Consider the following 15213-nt stretch of genomic DNA (forward strand, 5'->3'; position numbering starts at 1 on the left):
AAGTGACTTCTCATCAGAGGTTAAATATGTGAAACATGGCTCTACAGTTCCTTGAGACATAAAAATGTTTAGGTTCAAGATGAGATGTATCTTAGTAGTATAAGAACATAAGAACAGCTATACTGGGTCAGACCAACCGCTCCATCCAACCCAGTATCCTGTCTGCCGACAGTGGCCAATGCCAGATGACCCAGAGGGAGGGATTGCAACAGGTAATCCTTACGTGATCCCTCCCCTGTCACCCATCTCCAGAGAAACAGATGCTAGGGACACCATTCCTACCCATCTTGGCTAATAGCCAGTGTTGGACCTAACCTCCATGCATCTATCTAGCTCTTTTTTGAACCCTGTTAAAGTGCTAGCCTTCACCACATCCTCTGGCAAGGAGTTCCACAGGTTAACTGTGCACGGAGTGAAGAAAAACTTCCTTTTGTTTGTTTTAAACCTCCTGCCTATTAGTTCAATGTGGTGATCCCTAGTTCTTATGCTTCAGGGGGTAGCCGAGTTAGTCTGCACAGGATAAACTTAAAAAACAACAAAAGGTCTGGTAGGACTTTATAGACTAACAAAACATGTAGATGGTTTCATGAGCTTTTGTGGACTCCGGTCATCTGAAGAAATGGGCTGTGCCCACAAAAGCTCATGATACCATCTACAAGTTTTGTTAGTCTATAAAGTGCTACCAGACCTTTTGTTGTTTTTTAAGTTTATCCTAGTTCTTATGTAAGGAGATACCTGATAAAATCTCTCTCGTGGTCTGAAAGCTAGATTCTGCCACACTTCCAAGCAGTATAGTATCTGACCCCTCAAGACATCGCAGTACTTAGGTTCAGGAATACCTTACTGTGTGAGCAGTAGGGATGTGTTAGCGTACATGTGTAAACAGTTAACCAATGAACCTGGGCTCATCAGTTAAGCTTCATGGTTACAGGCAGGGCACACACACACCCCCGCCACACACACTGCTGCCTCTGATACAGCCGCTTCCCCCACGTATAAAAGTGTTAACTCTGAAATTTTCAGCAGTTACACATTTACCGTAATCAACTCATTTTAACATCCCTGCTGAGCAGATCCACTGAAACCTGCAGGATTACTTATGCAACAGGGTGCTACTCAAACAGAGAGAGGTTACCACAATCTGGTCCTGAATTTGCAGGAATCCTGAATACACATAAGCAACCAAATCAGAAGGCACGAATAAGTTCAATGGTAAGGTCTGTACTGACAAAAACTTTCTGGGAATGCCAGGCAAGGACAAATATGTTCACGAATCAGTCTTGCATTCTGAGGTGCTTAGTGCTAACAAGTAAGCCACCAGGCTATAACCAAATGGGTTCCTGGGTTTTCTCTCTGGAGCACAGAACCACTAAGGGCCTAGCGATTTGATGGCTGACCGTATGGTTGTGAAGCCACCAGTGACACACCAGAAGAGAAAACGTGTTATTAAAATTAACCATAAAACCAGCGAAAGAATAATAGGCTTAATATAGGACTGGGGACTAGGAGCTGTGAGTTCTAGTCCAGACTCTACCATTTGTTTGCTACATGGCCTCAGGCAAGTCACTTAGGGATTTCAAACCTCTGAGGAATTGAGCCTCAGAACTAGACCCTTAATTGCCCCGTTTCCCAAGATGCTAAGTAGGGTTAATACGTACATACCTCAGAGGGATGTTGTAAGGGTTAGTTAGTTAATTCACAGCACTTTGAAAATGCGAAGCACTAAATTATTATCGTAATAAAGATGTCAACATCTAAATGCTTTTAGTCCAACATATAAAACAATAAACGGCTTCTTGATCTCCCATTTCAGTCCTTGCTTACCACTTTCATCACGTCATATGCCTTCGCAATCTCCCTCCCACCTGTCTGCATTATAGTCAAGCTTTTTGCACCCTGCCTTTTTGCACCATCCCCCTTTGCTTAACCCAATCCACACGCCTATATCACTACCTGTGTACCAGTGCTGGTCCACGTCTGGCCATCCAACATGAAAGGTCTAGAGAACATGACCTATGAAGCCAGGCTTCATGAAGTGGGCTTGTTTAGTTTGGAAAAAAGAAGATTAAGGGGGGACATGATAGCGGTTTTCAAATATCTAAAAGGGTGTCACAAGGAGGAAGGAGAAAATTTGTTCCTCTTGGTTTCTGAGGACAGGACAAGGAGTAATGGGCTTAAAGTGCAGCAGGGGAGGTTTAGATTGGACATTAGGAAAAAATTCCTAACTGTCAGGGTGGTCAAATATTGGAATAAATTGCCAAGGGAGGTGGTGGAATCTCCCTCTCTGGAGATATTTAAGAACAGGTTAGATAGACATCTGTCAGGGATGGTGTAGACGGAGCTTGGTCCTGCCTGGAGGGCGGGGGGCTGGACTCGATGACCTCTCAAGGTCCCTTCCAGTCCTATGATTCTATGATTTGTTGTCTATTTTTGTGTCCCTAAAATATTCAGCTTGAGTGACAATTCTAGGTACTAATGGAGCATAAGGGAATTGCTCCCAGCTCTCACAGGAAACGAAGACAGCTAAGAGCCCAAGAGAGACTTCTCCAACAAGAATATGAGCTGGGAGACAACCTGCCCCAGGGAGGTTTCTCCTTTTGCAGGTTCCAAAGTACCTGGCTTTTACATACCAACAATTCATGGATAAGCATGGGTGTAATTTAGGCTGCATGGGGCAGGGGAGAGAGGGAGGATATCACCCTTTCACTTTGCGAGGGGATAACACGTTTCCTCCCCACAGGTTGGAGCCAACCGCTTGGAGGGGAGGGAAGGCCCCAGACTGACTGTAGCTCAACACGCTCCTCCCCCTTCAGCTGGGAAGTGACTGGTCAGCCGGGATCCTGGTTTTCTGTCAACCCCTGACCCCTCCCAAAATTCTCCCATAAAAAGCATTTTTAAAAATCCATGTTTCCCCACAATTAAAATAAAAGGCGGAATGTTAGTTTCCCTAGACACAATATACAATGGAAGGCTTTTATCCGATCTAAGTGGGACTAGGGCCAGATTGGATAATCTAATATTCAGATAATCTGGAGAATGGCAAAGATCTTCAGGCCCATGCGGAAGGGCTGGGGCTGTTGTCAGCCATGAGAGGTTGGATGGGTTTTGGTCTGTCAGGCCTAGGCAGCAGGACTAATCCCCAGAGCCCTGCGGCTTGGGGCTCAGGCTGTCAGCCCTGGTTCGGTGAATATAGAGAGCTGGATAACAGAGGCTCAGATGAACGGGGTTCTACTCCGTAGGGTTTTATTTGCATCGCAACATGTGAAAACGCAAATTTCACGTTTTTGCCACAGCAAATGGGTCTCTGGTGATCAGCGGGGAGGCAGCCGCCATAGCAGCCTTTTACCACAAGGGCCAGCTTTGGAGTCCCAGCTTTGGAGTCCCTAGGCGGGGAGTGCAGGGCCAGCAGGGCCCAGCCCGGGGGGGCAGAAGCTGAGCCTGCTCTAGGGGGGACACGGCTCTGCTAGGCAGCAGCTCTGCCCCATGACGACGACTCAGGTATGGGGGGAGGGGAAGAAATAGCACTTGGGGAGGAAAAAACGAAGGGTGTGTTGGGGGAGGGCTAAGGGAGGTTGAAAGGTGAGTGGGGGGTGAGGGGAAGAGTTAAAAGGGGTTGATAGGTTAAAAGAAGGGTGGGTAGGACAGCGGGTGGGGAGCTGAAGGAAGGCTAAAGAAGACTGAGGGGGAGGAGGGAGTGGGGCTAAGAGCTTGAGGGTTCATCTGGGGCAGGGAGTGCGGAGTGTGGGTAAGTGGAACTTAGAAAGATGGAGGGGTCATTTGGGGCAGGGAGTGGGGTGTAGGGGGAACGGACAGAGGGGGCAGGGCTAAGGGAAATGGAGGAGTTATTTGGGGCACGGTGTGAGGTGGGAAGAGCTGTGAGGAGAGTGAAGGGAAGTTTGGGGTGCGGTTGGGAAGGACGTTCAATGGGCAGTGGTTGGGTGGGGTGGTAGAATGAAGGCAGCTTGCCGGAAAAGGAAGAGAAACTGACCATTTGGAGGAAGAGGTGAGACAAGGAATGTCTGGGCGCTAGGAGGTGATTGGGCCTTGTTGGGGAGGCTGTGTAGGAGTGAAAGATTGTTATAACGTGTGCCAGGGCCCTCTCAACTCCTGGCACGGCACGGGTCCCTGTCCTCCCCCCAGTTTTGTTGGCAGAATGATTCCAGAGTGTTTATGTTTAGCACCTCCTTCTATTAGAAAAAGTTAGTCATGGGAAAACTTGCTGATCAAAGCCATTTGGATGAATGTTTGGAATTTCAGCAACCTTGTGCGGAACGAATAAAGAAAAATAACTCCAGCAAATGAAGCTGCTTACACGCCTATCTGATTTGCTAAGCAGTAGCAGATAGATTTGCTCTTCGGGCTTGCTTAGTGGATTTCTTTTTAGCATGTGTTGTAACTTCCAATTTTTATTGCCTTGATAGGAAGAACTTAATGCAATTTATATATATTCTTCCTTCCCCACAAGCAAAAGAACCCTTTGAAGTGGGCCAGTGCCTTTCGATAAACCCAGCAGCAAATGCAGAAGAAAAAGAAAAATTTGCACATGTACGGGGAGAAACAAAGGGAGAACGTATCATTCAATTGGGAAACACTCTTCTGACTGTGCATTGAGATCTGAACCTACCCTTTGAGTGAGGTGGTGGCCAGACTTGCTAGTGAAGACTTCTGAGACTTGAACATAAGGCCACACAGAGAATGTGACTAGTGTCTCAAGTTTCCAGAGGAGAAACCATCACAGGCCAGGGAACTAGAGACACTGGTCATGTTCTCTCTGTTGCCTTATGTTCAAGTCTCAGAAGTCTTCATTAGCAAGTCTGGCCATCACCTCACTCAAAAGGTAGCTTCAGATCTCAATGCACAGTCAGAAGAGTGTTGAATTTGCTGCTGAATTTGCCTGGCCTACACTAGGAAAATGTGGAATAGTTGTCCACTGTTGCTAACAATAGTTCATATCCCCTGGTATATTTTTTGTGAGCCCCAGATATAGCCAGCCTTCTGGTCGCAGGCACCATGTGAAGCACAATGTGTATTAATTAGGCTTTCGTGCTGCAGGGTCCCTTCTGTACCTGGAACTCCATTTCTGATATTCTCAGGCTGTGTCTAGACTACAGAGTTTTGTTGGGAAAAGGGCCGTTTTCCCAACAAAACTTGAGTTACGTCCACACTGCAAGCGCATTCTTTTGACGGTAAATTGAAACAACAGAGGGCTTTTTGAGCAATAGGTAACCCTCATTCCACGAGGAAGAAGCCTTTTTGTGACTTGAACATAAGGCTACAGAGAGAACGTGACCAGTGCCTCTAGTTTCCAGAGGAGAAACCATCACAGGCCAGGGAACTAGAGACACTGGTCATGTTCTCTCTGTAGCCTTATGTTCAAGTCACAAAAAGGCTTCTTCCTCGTAGAATGAGGAGTACCAATTGCGCAAAAAGTCTTCCCTCTGGGGAAGAGGGAGTTTTTTTCGGAAAAAAAGAGGGAAGAGGAAAAAGCACAGGTGCCCTGGTGGCCGTTCTATCCACAGCAATCACTGCTTACATGTGAGAGAGCGTCCAGGCAGTCTGGATGCTCTCTTTCGAAAAAGCGCATTGCTTTTTCAATGCACTTTGGCAGTGTGGACGTGCTCTTGAGCACAAAGTTTTTTTGGAAGATCTCTTCCAAAACCTCAGAGGGGTTGCCATATTAGTCTGTAAAAAAACCTCTTAAAATCCAGCGATGGTCCTGTAGCACCCTAGAGACTATATATAGACACACTATAATGAGCTTTCGTGGGCACCGCCCACCTTTCACCATGCTGTCAGTCTTTCCTGCAAGCCCCTCCTGGAAACACCTTTCTCTGTAGCAAACCCCAAACCAACTCCCAGCACCGCCCTGTGTTATTCTCCGCAACTGATTTCCTGGTGCATTATCTGGGTGTAGCAGTACTACTGCTGTAGTTTTGTTTTTGTACATAAACAATATCTAGGGCAGGGCCCACATTTCTTCTCTGTCTAGTCAGATCTCAGTAAACAAGCATTTTTCTTTCTTTGCACTCGCCCTGGGAAAAGGAACCACAATATCGCCCAAAGGAAATCCAATTGCTTCCCAACCTGAGATTTTGCCCTCCTTGTTTCTTTGGCATGTTCTTTCTTACAGCTCCAAACAATAAACAAAGGTTGCAATTGAAAGTCCATATGGAAACCTCTTGCAGCTGCCCCTTCTCTCACTTCTTTCCTTGCAATAAAAGTCATCAGCTCTGACGGGAGAGTTATGCCAAGTGAGGGAAAGCTCTTACGCCATGAAGATCAGAGTCTTTTTAATAATTAGTCCACTTCAACAACTGGAGAGTCCTTAGTCTCTCCAAGGTAATAATATGAACTTTATCTTCCATGCCATCTGCTTTACATTAGTATTTTTAAATTGAGATAACTCGTCCAGGATATGAAGTACTCCGAATCCTCTTCTACAAGGTTAAAGTCAATGGGTGCATCTAGACTGGCAAGATTTTGCGCAAAGGCGGCTTCGTGCAAGAGGGCCAGTGTAGACAGGGAAGAACTGTTTTGCGCAAAAAAGCCTCAATGGCTAAAATAGCGATCGGGGCTTTCTTGCGCAAAATCGCGTCTAGACTGGCCACAGATGCTTTTGCACAAAAGCACTTTTTGCACAAAAGCATCCGTGCCAATCTAGACGCGCTTTTGCGGAAATACTTTTAACGGAAAAACTTTTCCGTTAAAAGTATTTCTGCAAAATCATGCCAGTCTAGACACAGCCAATGGGATTAAATTCTGCTTTCACTTACTCTGATGTACATTTTTAATAACTCAACTGACCTCAACAAATTTACTCTGAATTCACCCCAGCATCAATGAGAGGAGAATTTGGCTCAATAATTCTGACTTGGCTCTGATACCTCACTACTAGCAGGTGGGGTGTTTTTTTCTAACAGCAGCAGTGAATTCAGTAGAATTGGGTGTCCAGGCTTTCAGATGAGCAGATCATGAATTTAGGACCTACTGCTGTGTGGGTCTGTTGATTCTGGCAATGAGCTGCTGCACTAATAAAGGGACTGAATGAGAAATCAAGTACTTTTGAGTCAGGAGCTCAGATTACCTTTAATGTTCCTGGGGAAGGAAACACATTGGGTTCCATAAATTGAATTTAAGGTGGTGGTGGACTCCCAAAAAGGAAGATCTGCTTTCGTGCAGTGTGGACACCACCTTAAATTCCTTAATGCTCAGAGGGTGATGGGGAAGAGGGTTAGGAGCAGGATTAGGTATGAATTCTGTATCATCTCCCCCACCCAGTATAAGTGGAAAGTTAGGAAACACGGAACATTTCTGATTGATAACTCACAACCTCTCCTCCCTCCTGCCCCAGGGCTCACCAGGAAAAAAAAATGGGAAGAACATCTCCTGACAAGAGATTTTGTGCCTCAGGTTAATGCATGTTTTTGTAGCTGATGCTTATTTAATATGCTAACATCATGCTGGCGTCTCTGTGAAGTTCTCAGACCCACATCAAGGGCAGGGAGGAGATGGTGGCATGTGTGTTAGGAAAAACGTGTTGGAATCAGGAGAGGGGGAGGGAGGTGAAAGGAGGTAATAATTCCACGCTTGGCTGTGGGACCTGTAGAAACAGTGGCTGCATGTTCAAAAAATTGCTGATCAACATATTACTCTCTCTAGTAAAATGCTCATAAAACATTAGGGAAACACAAAATGTTTTCAGAGATCACAAATAAAGGAGACAGCCAGAGGTTTTACATTCACCATGAAGCCGGTGGGGTTGATTTAAACATCACTATTTGGCTCTGTTTCATACTTTGATAACTTACATTTATACATCTTCATCGTCCCTTACAAAGAAGAGCCATTGTCATCTCCATTGTACAGAGGGAAAACAGGTACGGAGACATGAAGGCCATGGAATGCCTTGGTGGGAGAGTGATAGAAATGTAGCTGTGCTAGTCTGGTGTAGCTGAAACAAAAGACAGAACTATGTAGCACTTTAAAGACTAACAAGATGGTTTATTAGGTGATGAGCCTTTGTGGGCCAGACCCACTTCCTCAGATCAAATAGTGGAAGAAAATTGGTGGGAGAGGTCAGAATAGACTCTACGGCCGTGGTGTCCAATCAGTTCTGAAGCACTAGCCACGTTACTCTGAAAATGTAAATAATGTAATGTAAAGCCAACTAGCCACACTCAACTGGCCAACAGCCACATTTGGCTAGCGGCTAGCGTGTTGGACACCACGGCTCTAGGGCTTCTGACTTACAGTCCCTGTCGCAAGGACCACGCTGTCACTATGCTCCTGTGCTCACTTGCACTGCTGGCCTGGTGGCCCTGCTGCTAGGAGAGTGGCTAGCCTGCTGCTCCTGGTCCTCACCCAGGTTAGCATGCATAACTCCGTGGTATTGCGGGATGCATGTGTGCAGGGGAGACCTACCCTATCTCTTTCCCAGTATGTCTCTGGGGGGAGGACATTTCTGCCACCATCTTTGCCGAATAGCAGAAATTGAGGGTGAGGAGTGTCAGTAACATGCCAATAAAAAAAAAATGGTTTTGCCTTCGGGAAAAATTGAAGCAGCAACATTGAGAATCAAACTCAGAGGCATTCCAGGCCTGGGGGCACTTGCTTCTCTGTCCCATGGCATGGAATGCTACTGGGACAAAAGATTATACAGATGGAGGTTGGACACAACAGTAGCCACAGTCATGCTAGTATCATGGCTATGAGTAGACATCAGGGCTGTGTCTACACTGGCATGATTTTCCGGAAATGCTTTTAACGGAAAAGTTTTCCGTTAAAAGCATTTTCAGACAAGCGCGTCTAGATTGGCAGGACACTTTTCCGCAAAAGCACTTTTTGTGGAAAAGCGTCCGTGCCAATGTAGACGCGCTTTTCTGCACAAAAGCCCCGATCGACATTTTCGCTATCGGGGCTTTTTTGCGGAAAACAAATCTGAGCTGTCTACACTGGCCCTTTTGCACAAAAGTTTTGCACAAAAGGACTTTTGCCTGAACGGGAGCAACATAGTATTTCCGCAAAAAGCACTGATTTCTTACAGTAGGAAGTCAGTGCTTTTGCGGAAATTCAAGCGGCCAGTGTAGACAGTTGGCAAGTTTTTCCGGAAAAGCAGCTGATTTTCCGGAAAAACTGGCCAGTCTAGACACAGCCCGGGAGATGGAGGGTAGCATGGAGGAAGAGCAAATATGGATCCGAGAGCTCTGCTGGGACTAGGGAGTGCACTGGGTTAATGCAATAACTTTAATCAAAACGTTGCCATTCATAGTCTAGCTTAAATATGACAGAAAATGAGTTCAGGGGTTTGCTCAAGTTTCTCATGAAACCCCCCCCCCCCACAACATGGCATGATTAAGTGTCTGTGCTCTATGGAAGTCATGGTCTGGACAGGGCTGTAGGTCAGGAAAAAAGCTGGAACTGTGAGAGGTAGCTTGTACAGCATGCCTCTGAAATATTGAAACAGCTGGTCTGCTGGTGTAATGGTGTCAGCGGAGTTCAGCAACCAAGCATTCCAGAAACCTAGTTAATTCAGATTTCTAGGACACTTTCTATAAAGGGTGTTTAACTTTATCCCAGTCTAAAATGGGTCTCGCATGAACACGCCTCTAGGAGACTGCTCAATTATTGTTTGCATCGCGTTCCAATCTTTCCAGGTGAAAGGTGCTATATAAACATACAGCCTCATGAGCAGCGGTGGTAACTGATAGGGATAGATTTTCACTTTCATCTCATCTGTAAACACTGGCATGAAAGGCAAAAGGAAACTTGAGTTAAAAGTTGCAATATAATTTGATTGCATTTCCATTAGCAACAAAATGCACCAGGGTAGCGGTAGTAGGCCAAATTCTGTTATGAGTTTTTGCAACCCCATGGATGCTGTTGTAAATAAAATTATGATTTATAATACAAGAGATGTGTTCATTTTCTGGCTGTTTTATGCTCTGAGTGACCTTGGTCAAGTTACTTAAATGGTTTGTGGCCTAGTTCCAGATCTGCCAGATGAAAACTTCTGGCTTGCCTGTTCAGACTGAGCTGTTCATGGCACAGGTACTGTGTATGTGTATGTACAGTACCCAATAGAACAGAGTCCTTTTCTGACTGGGAGTCCTTGTGGGGGACGGGACGGGACACATAATTCTACAGCCATTGGGAAATTTTTATTTGGAATACCACCGTTAATTTGGGCTTATATAATTTTCCCTTGGTTATGAAACCATAAAACCAAATGAATAGATCTTTTCTATCTCTAGCTTCTCTGAGTGCACCTGCAAGTGTCCCTTGTATTGACTTGATTTGGGAATCATGTTTTTGTAGCACAGACAGGAAAAAAATCCAGAACTCTGCAATGGTAAAATTCACCCTTGAGAACCGTGGTGGGCAATCCGCAGCTCACGGGCCACGTGGTCCGCTGGGATTCTGTGTGTGGCCCACAAGATGTTGTGTTTGCCATTGTCCACATAAAAGGGGTGCCAGATTGCTGGGGTCTCTGCCCACATGGCTTTTTTTTTCCTTTGTCAGAAGCTGAGAATAGGCGACAGGGAGGGATCTCTTAATGATTCCCTGTTCTGTTCACTCCCTCTGGGTCAACATTGGCCATTTTTGGAATAAGGCATGCTGGGCCGGGTGACCTGACCCTGTGGCCGTTCTTATGTTCTTACCGGTATTACTACAGTGACATGTGTAATGCCAGGGCACGTGAAGTGAGCTGAGTGCTGACTGCACACAACACTGACTGCAAGAGCCATGCACTGCCTGTGCATCCAATCAAAGCGCTGCTATGCTTCAATGGACGCACCACACAAATTGTACGTACACAAGCGCAGTTAGAAAAACTCCCCTAGCCTCGGTGACCGTCTGCGTTATGACAAACTTGTAGCCCCACTGAGATGAAGGGCCACTCCTCCGATCCACTCACTAGCCTACGTTGCCCAACGTTGCTTTAGAAGCACAGAGGAGGAGTTGGTTTAGCACAGTACTGGGCAACCTGTGGCCCGTGGGCTACATGCAGCCCTGGGGAGATCCACCTGCAATCTACAGCCCCCCTGGCTGCCCTCCCCTTCCCCATGCACCTCTTGTTCACTAGGGCACTGGAGCGTCACACTTCCTACTCCTCCCGCCCAGCTTTTCCAGAGCATGCAAATTGCCCGATTCGTGCTCCATCCCTAATTTGCTGCTGCATCCCACTGAGCTGAAGGCCCGCTCACGCTTCATGGTTGTCCACCATTGCTTCAGCATCTAACTCTCCACAGGCGTAGCCAGGGGCAGATGACCGTTTTGCGGGGCTCCGGGCAGCATAATTTCGCGGGGCCCCCCTTTGCCACGGCGCATGCGCGGGGCTTTTTGAAGTGCGGGGTCCGGGGCGGCCGCCCCGTTCGCCCTGCCCTATATCCGCCCCTGGGCGTAGCGGCCTGCTGTGATTAATGGGACGTCCAGCCAAGGCGGGAAGATAGATTATCAAAGTGGAATCCTATCTTAGGGATCCAAAAGGCCATTTTTTCCCTTTGAGTTTGAATTTTGATGGGAGCTTGGCGTCTCTCTGGTGGGAGCCCCTCCAGCAGTTACAGAGCTGCAGGGTGGTTAGATTGTTTACTGCGTATTCAGAATGGCAGACTCAGCCCCTGCACAATTTGTGGTTCTGGAGACTGAGGAATTGTTATTCCAAATTTTGTGCTTAGAACTTAAGCCAGTTCCCTTACCTCATGCTTTCTCTCGCCCATTCTTTATGTGGCACCAATTTCCCTTTGGAGATTTGTTGCTGTGCTTGTAAATGTCTCTGCTTCTCTTTTGTATGAACAGCAAGCATTAATAGCTCTTTGCAAAAGAGAATAGGGAAAGAGGTTTATAAAATACATATTATATTCTGGGCAGTAGGGAGCAATCCATTTCCCCTTGTCACTTTAAAGTCTCAGCATCATCTTGACCTTCATCAGAACCAATACAATTGACAATAACATTCATGTAAAAAGTGTAAAACTTACTTTCTTCAAGGATAAACTACAAATAGTCTGGTAGCACTTTAAAGACTAACAAAACATGTAGATGGAATCTTGAGCTTTCATGGGCACAGGCCTCTTCTAACTCAGTTACCCCCTGACGCTTTTGAACATGCAAGGCATGGCATTCAACCATGGAAAATGGATGCCTCCTGGCAGAAAAAACTTATAAAACAACACAGTCTTGCAGCACCTTAGAGACTAACAAAACATGTAGATGGCATCATGAGCTTTTGTAAGTACAACCCACTTCTTCAGATGAAGAAGTTGTACCCATGAAAGCTCATGACACCATCTACATGTTTTGTTAGTCTTGTAGCACTTTGAAGACTATTTGTTGTTTTTATAGTTTATCCTGAACAGACTAACTTGGCTACCCCCTGAAGCTTTTCTGCAAGGACTTCAGAGTGGTAGCCAAGTTAGCCTGGAACTCACAAAAGCTTATGATACCATCTACAATATGTTTTGTTAGTCTCTAGGGTGCTGCAAGACTACTCATTTTTTAAAGTTTTTCTGCAAGGAGGCATCCATTTTCCATGACACAATATATACACCTCTCTGCTTCCCCTTCATCTCAACTCTTCTATTCACACCATCTTCCCAATATGCAGCTCCCCCACTAAAGGATCAATAAATAAGCCCAGGGTGTGCAAAATCCGATGAAAGCAAGCCAGGCCGCTCAGGGAATTTTCAGAACATAAGAAAGAAAAGTTTTCATGGGGAACTCTTCTAGCAGCCTAAATACTTGCCTAGAACAACAGAGGAAAGGGAGCAGGGATGTAATAGTGGAGTCGATTAACCAATTAGCAAAAACATATAGGTTAATGCTGTAGACTACATGCTTCCCCCCATCCTCCAACCAGTTCATTTTTTAGCAGGCTGGCCAGCAGCCTGGCTCACTCCTGTCTCGTGTCTAGTCCAGGACCTACCCCGCTGCGGCTCTACGTTTAAAGTGTATTAGGAGCTGGCAATCCAGCTCAGTTCTGGTTCACGCCAGGTCTGGGAGCTCAGCCTCACCCCTAGACAGGGGCTGCTGCCACCCCATGCTACTGCCTCTGTATTAGAGGCAGCAGTGCAGAGTGAGAGGCAGCCGGTCCATGAGGGGAGCTTGTTTTTAAACTGGCCCCCTCGCTGACCAGCTCCCACCTGGCACCCTGCATGGCTGCCTCTGATCCAGAGGCAGCAGTGCGGAGCGGCAGGGGACTCCTCGAGAGTGGGGCTGGAACGCACTGGTTGCTGGCCCCACCCGAGGACTATAGAATAGTCAAGTAACTGATACGAATTCATGAGGTTAATTGACTATTCAACTGATACAGGCAGTCCCCGGGTTACATGGATCCGACTTACATCGGATCCCTACTTACAAACGGGGTGAGGCAACTCCGCACTAGCTGCTTCCCCCCAGCAGACCAGGGAGACGCGAAGCTAGCGTCCCTCCCCCTCCCCCCCAGCAGACCAGGGAGACGCGGAGCAGCTTTTCTCAGCAGACACCTCAGCTTGAGAATAAAGGACTGAGGGAAGTGAGGTGTGGGAGAATAAAACTGAGCTCTGAAGAAAAGTTTGGCTAGAGTTTCCCCTACAATATGTACCAGTTCCGACTTCCATACAAATTCAACTTAAGAACAAACCTACAGTCCCTATCTTGTACGTAACCCGGGGACTGCCTGTATTTAACATCCCTAAAAGGGAGCTCAGAAGAAATGTTCTAGATGGTACTTGGTCCTGCCAGGAGTGCAGAGGACTAGAACTGATGACCCCTTGGGGTCCCTTCCAGTCTATTGATTCTATGAAGTCCTGGGTATTCAGTTCAGGGAGTGGTCAAGAACGAACCATGCAGGAAGCTTGGGGACTAAGCAGGAGCAAGGGGTGCAGTGTAACCGGGAATATATCCTTCCTTGATCAAACGGAAGGTAAAAAGACACAGCAGCATCATTTTCCAAGACAATCCTCATGCAACAAAACCAGGATCACTCACAAACCTAGAGGGGTTAAAATTTCCGCACGTTAACATTTTGTGATGTTAATCTAGCCAGTGAGCCTCTGATACAAACACCCTGATTTCCTTTAGGAAACCCCGAAAGGGCTCTGTTTTTAACCCTACTGTTCAATGAAAGGAAGCTAAGCGCAAGTAGCGAGCACTTCCTCACTCTGTTGAACAAGAACAAACAACATTGCTCTGCTGTTTATTACAATTGGTGAGGATGTGACCTTTTTCACCCTGAAAGAAAGGGCACGGGGTTTAGTCTCTGAGATTTGACCTCAGGAGCAGGCCGTAGCATGCCCCAATGTTCTTAGAGTCAGAGCTTCTAACAACAGCTCTAATGATTTGGCTGGAAGTATTGATCTTCTGCAGGCACTGTCCATGATGGTGATGCCTCAGTAGAGCATTCTTGCTAGCATGGGTTTTGTATCTTGCTTCTGGGTGTTTCCCACTCTTTCATCTCCTGGCTATCTATGCATCAGAGAGCTGTAAGCATTTTCCAACATGCCTCACGTTTCCCGTACATGCCTTCAAAGCAAGATTCTACCAGTTGGTAACATTAACAAGGTGTAGCAAGCTCTGGGTGGACAGGTAATTGTAGTTTATTACAGCAGGCAGGGCACATCAGTGCCTGAAGCAAGGATGAGCTAAAGAGTGCGGAAAAACAAGGCATTTGACTTGAAGGGAAATCATGACGACTTGCCTATGCTTACATTTGGTAACAGACCTTGTGAATTTTCTCTTATGTCTCTTCTAGACCCCATTAAGGAGGTTCGTGCAATTCTAAACAGTCATCCTTCAGGATACAAACCAACCTCTGGCTGAGGGGTAAGAGGAAACTTCTCGTGAGGCAAAGACTATTTCCAAATTGTCCATTACTGCAGTTTCTTGCAGCTGCACCTGGCCACTGTTTGAGGCAGGACATTGGGCTGTACGGACCAGTGGTCTGAGCTATGTTCCTGATGCATAAGGAGTCAATACTACCTGACAATGTGCCAGTGAAGCATTTTAAAGATTGTCATACTGACCGTGCCAGATTGTGTGTCTTCAGCCTGACTTACGGGACAATGATAAATAGTTTTACTCCCTAAGACATTCTTGTTCAGTGGTCCATTCATAAGATATGATCGCATAATTCAAGCCAAATGCCATGTTTTCTCTTTGCCCTTATTTTCTGTTAATCCTCTATGCTTAGGGCAATAAGGTGCATTTCTGCTGTCATGTGGTTTGGCTACCTCT

This window comes from Pelodiscus sinensis, chromosome 23 (genome assembly GCF_049634645.1).
Source record: "Pelodiscus sinensis isolate JC-2024 chromosome 23, ASM4963464v1, whole genome shotgun sequence".
In the NCBI taxonomy this organism is placed as follows: domain Eukaryota; kingdom Metazoa; phylum Chordata; order Testudines; family Trionychidae; genus Pelodiscus; species Pelodiscus sinensis.